Source organism: Mastomys coucha, unplaced genomic scaffold, assembly GCF_008632895.1.
Source record: "Mastomys coucha isolate ucsf_1 unplaced genomic scaffold, UCSF_Mcou_1 pScaffold22, whole genome shotgun sequence".
NCBI lineage: Eukaryota > Metazoa > Chordata > Mammalia > Rodentia > Muridae > Mastomys > Mastomys coucha.
This window is the reverse complement of record NW_022196905.1, coordinates 143706992-143712308: the sequence shown is the minus strand read 5'-3', so window position 1 is coordinate 143712308 and position 5317 is coordinate 143706992. Positions and strand designations below refer to the sequence as shown.

At 46.8% G+C, this 5317-nt stretch overlaps 1 pseudogene across 1 annotated transcript in view; it reads right to left on the bottom strand.

Moving 5' to 3' along the window:
• The window catches only part of LOC116104721, an 8796-nt pseudogene extending 5325 nt beyond the window's left edge, over positions 1-3471 (bottom strand). Inside the window, exons 1-2 of the transcript XR_004123950.1 lie at positions 3441-3471; positions 855-941 (exon numbers count right to left, since the gene is read on the bottom strand). The product of XR_004123950.1 is annotated as an E3 ubiquitin-protein ligase synoviolin pseudogene (transcript). The remainder of the gene's footprint in view (positions 1-854; positions 942-3440) is intronic.
• Between the last annotated feature and the right edge of the window lie 1846 nt (positions 3472-5317).

Here is a 5317-nt window from a genome sequence, read left to right as displayed (position 1 = left end):
CTCTCTCTCTCTCTCTCTCTCTCTTTCTGTCTCTCTGTGTGTGTATGTGAGTGTGTGTGTGTGTGAGTGTGTATGTGTGTGAGTGTGTGTGTATGTGTGTGTGTGTGTGTGTGTGTGTGTGTGTGTTGTGTACCCATGGATTGATCCCTTTGGAGTTGGAATTACAGGCAGTTATGAGCAAAAGATGTGGGTTCTGACAACTGAACTTGTGTCCTCTGTGAGAACAGTGCATGTTCTTAACTGCTGAGCAATCTCTCCAGCCAGCCAATTTTCTGGTTTTTAAATGTTTCTGTATCCCATACTTGTCTTAAAGCTCACTTCCATCTCTCTGCTGCTCTGGTGGTTATGTTCACTGTGTTTGAAGGGGTGCTCAGTGTGCCCACTTAAAGGACAGCATCCCCTGGGACTCCTCCCAGCTCTGTGGGAGACAGGAAAGGGAGGATCTTGCTTAATTCCTAAACCTTCCAGATCCCCTCTACACAGGGAACAGAGCATGAAGCCACTTACAACAGGCTGAGAAGACCTTTGGTAAGTGGCTCAGGAACGCCCCCCTCGGAGCTCCCCAGAGTCACCAAATGAGCGTGAAGAGCCGGTGGTGGAGATATGAGTCCACTCCACCCAAGAAGAGTGTGTTAATAGCCAGCCTACATAGCCATTAAATCACGGAGCGCACATTAAGATTCTGGCTGCGGGCGGCAGAGGAGCACTTACCAGAGGTGAAGCCTCTGGAAATGCCATTTATCTCAATATAGAGCTGCTGAGACGGAACAAAAAGGCAGGGGTGCAGGGTTGGGAGGGGGAGGGGCGAGGAGGGAGAGTGGGTCCTGGATTCCCGGCAGGGCAGGGTGACCTACAGCAGGCCACACTGCTGCTGCACTTGCGCAGTCTATACTGAGTGAGCCGCTGGCAGTGCGAGGCAATGGACAGCTGTGTCCTGGCACCTGGTTTGGGCCAAAAGCTTCTACAGCTGTCCTTCTGTGCAGCCCTCCAGGGGATAAATTATCCCTCCCAGGGACTGGAGGGATGACTTTTGCAGAAGACCTGAGTTTGGTCCCCAGCACCCACATCTGATGTCTGAGCTCCAGTGCTTACGAGCACCTCCTCCACCCAGATGTACACATAATTAAAAGGAAATCATCCTTAAAATATGCCTACTTTTATCAAAAACTTGGCCAAGGACACACACCATACATGTAGGTATTCTGTCTGGACTCCGCCCTCACAGTTACCTGGCAGCAACCAGGTAGGCCTGGCCCATTATAAAAGGGGCTGCTTGCCCACTCCTAGTTCTCTTACTCTTGCTCTCTTGCCTCTTGCCTCCTTGCTCCTCCTCTCTCCCCATTCCTTTCCCCCCTCTCTCCACGTGGTCATGGCCAGCCTCTACTTCTCTACTCTCTCCCTCTCTCTGCCTTTCTCTGCCTCTACTACCCTCTTAACTCCCCTCCCATGCCCTGAATAAACTCTGTTCTATGCTATGGCTGGTCCCTCAGGGGAAAGAGATGCCTTGGCATGGGTCCACTGAGACATCCCTTTCCCCCACATGTTAGAACATAATCTATTTACGTTCTATATCTATATCTAAATCTATATCTATTTATCTTTTTAGAATCACAACAATACACATACACACACACACACCATGTTTGGTCCAACTTGGTGGGCCAATCATTCTAAGTACTGCTGTTGAATCATTTGGGAGTCGTTAGAATTCCTGGTCCTTCTGAATCTATGCTTTAGCAGTCCCCGGGGGCTCACCAATTGAGCCATGCTTCTCTGCCCCCGAAGAGAGATTCTTTTTAAAAGGAAAGCAGACATTCATTGCAGGAAATATCGTGTCCCCAAGACACCTGCCTTCTGCTTCAGACAACTTCACCAGAAGTACCCCACAGCTCCAAGGTTAGAAAGCCACGGCCTCATGCCCAGACCCTGCCTCCAGACCCTCGGGACTCAGCACTAGCTGCGTCACTCCGTGTGACAGGTCACTTAGACAAATGTCCTGAGAGTTGGGCAGGATAATTAGCACATTCATTAATTAGAGTGCTCTTAGTGGTTTGACTGTGAAGGACGACCATTTGTCAACAGAAAGCAAGACAGCTCAGGCCAAACGGTGACTTGAGAGAGAGAGCAATTCAAGGATGGCGGTGGCACTGACCAGCTGCTATTTTAAAAGGTGGGGGTTATTCAGACATTTAGCATCGATGCACTCCCATCACCATGGCAACGTGGGGCCGCTCTGCCTGGCTGCCAGGGAACAGCACTTGTGTGTCCTCCACCAGCACCTTAGGGTGCAAGCTGCATCTCTTCCCTTCCCTTCTCTTACAAGGCTGCCTCCACACTCATTAAAAGAAGCATTAGCCAGAGCATGATGGACAGGGACACCCATGTGCCTGAGGAACGGGGCACAGGAGATAGGGTCACTCCTAGTGGAGGCATAGAGGTACAGGCTCAATCTATAGGTACAAATTAGATATCATTATGAAATAATTTGTTTCCATTTTAGCTGCTCAGATGACTATTCAGACCAATACTAATCTAGGAGATAAAGGAGACAGACAGAGAGACCGGGCATATTTTGTTCTGAATGTCACATGCTCATAGTTTTAAAAAACAAACAAAGCAGCTGGGTGGTGGTAGCACATGCCTTTAATCCCAGCACTCAGGAGACAGAGCCAGATGAGTTTGAATCAGGCCTGGTCTAAAGAACAAGTTCCAGGACAGCTAGCTCTCTACAGAGAAACTCTATCTCCTTAAAACCAACCAACCAACCAACAAACCTAAGCATAATTTCATACTACAGTGGTGGTTACCTGCAGAAGACCCACACAAGACCAAGCCAGACATAATCCCGTGGGAGGTGGTCCCAAGCCAAGCCCTGTACTTAGGAGCTATTGGCTGTGTAGAGTTCCTGGAGGAGACTTGTTCATTATTGAGGACGTGCCAGTGCCCAGACTCCAATGGATGGCCACACACACTCATGCACACATGGGCATACAGGCTGGCCTTAGAGTAGTAATCCTCAACCTGTGGGTCTCCACCCTCTTTGGTCACATGATGGTTGCCTAAGACCATCGGAAAACACAGAGGTTCACGTTATGATTCATAACAGCAGCAAAATTACAGTTATGAAGTAGGAAGGAAATAATTTTATGGTTTGGGGGGGTCACAATGTGAGGAACTGAATTGAAGGGTCGCAGCATTAGGAAGGTTGTGTTAGTGGGTTATCAAAAATTTTTTTAAAAGAACAGGAGGTTGGGGGGACATGTTGGTGGTGAGTACATGGGGGGATTTGAGGAGGGGAGTCAAGTAGATATGATCATATTTCATAGTATTTGTGTATGAAATTCTCAAGGAGAAGTTTTTAAAATATTTCCATGTGGACCCAAGTTTCTGGCTTTTGTCAGATGGCATCCGTCATGAAAAACTCAGGTTCAGAAGCTGACAGTGGTCCATGGTGATGAAGTAAACGCTCATCGTCAGTCAAAGCCAGCTTTCTTCAAAGGCCTGACTCATAAAATCCTTAGGGGCTACGCTGAGCTACTCCAGAGTTATCCTCCAAAGACCCCAAGGTCCCCTACGCATGACACTTTAGGTGCCATCATTTCTACTCAGTCCAAAAGGACAAGTAGTGTAGCAACTGGTGTGCAGCATCTGACCTTGACCAATCAGCATCTGACCTTGTGTGTGAAGACCTCATTGTTCCAGGATCTCACTAAAAACCTGGATCCTTTTTAGGTAATTAACTAACTGGATTGTCATGCCGTGGCCAAATAAAATATAGCCTGCCTCTCAAACCTACGAATTACGTCTTTTCCTCTGTGGTAAGAGGAACTAGATGTAAAAGCTCGTTCTTTACTTTGGCAGGGATCATTTGCAACAGCCTGGGACTACTGGATTCCTGAAAATTTTCATAAACAAGCAGGCCGAAGAATTTTTATGTGCTACAAATCCACCCTGAGTCCATACAAAGACCCATACTGTGTTTGTGGCAGCTTTATTCAAAATAACCCAAACTGGGAACAACTCAAATATCCGTGAGTGAATGAATAAGTAAACAAATTGTGGTATATTCTTACAGTGGGTCTGTGCAGTCATAAAACAGAGAAGACTAGCGACTCTCACGGTATAGATGAATCAAACCACAAAACCATTACGCTGACCAAAGAAGACAGTGCTGTGTGGTTCCATGTGCCGGATGCTCTAAAAAGATGAAAATGATCTGCAGAGACAGAGAGCAGATCTATGGCTCTCTGGGGGTGGGGTGGGGGTGGAGTGGAGGTGGGTGATGTCACTGGGCATGGGGCAGCACAGAACCTTTGAAATAGAAATGTCCAACATTTTTATTTTGGTGATGGTTGCACGAATGTACATGTTTGTTAAAATAGAGCGTATTAAACACCTCAGATTGGGCTTCCTGAGTTCCTGCCCTAACTCCCCTCAGTGATGAACTGTCATTAGCAAGTGTAAGCAGAAATAAACCCCTTTCCTCTGTAGACTGGAATTTGAGGCACACATTGATCTGATTGACTGATAAAAACTTCAGTGACCATAGAGTTTGGAATCTTGCTGGCCTGAGAGCCTAAATACAATTTATTTTTGGCCATAAGCTATTCATTGCCCTCATCTGTCTCAGACCTAATATCAAGACAAACAGATTTTTAACAAACCCTTCAGAATATATTAACTTAACAAAACCCTCTTCACCAACAGAAGGGCTAAGAACTCTGTTGGCTACATCTGAGGCCAAGAGCTGAGATTCCTCTGTCTACTATTACTGTCCACTTAACGTTTCCACCCACATATTTTAAAAAATGTCTTGATTTATAACTTCCTGTGTTCTGTTCCTATAAGAACTCCATGAAGCTGCCTCCACATTGGAATGTTGTATTTTGGGAAAGCTAAGTATAGGTTCCAAGGCCATGGTCACTCAAATTTGGCTCAAGAATATACTTTTATACCATTTGAAATAAAGGCTCTGTGCTTGTGTGGGTGTGTGCATGGGTGCGTGTGCATGTGCCTGTGTATGTGCATGTGTGTGTGGGTGCATGGGTGCATGCATGGGGCAGGCCCATGTGTGCGTGTGTGAGGGATGCGTGCGTGGGTATGCACGACGGGGTGTGGGGTGGTAAATGCATGGTGCAAGGGTATGTGTGTGTGCATGGGTGTGTGTGTGGTGCAGGTGCACGTGTGTGTGCATCCATGGTATAGGCCCATGTGTACATTTGTGTTGACACCTTTCCTGGCTTTTGGCCAAGGTCTTTGTCATAGCAACAGAAAAGCAGACTAGAACAGACTCAATCCTTGAATATATATGTTTTAA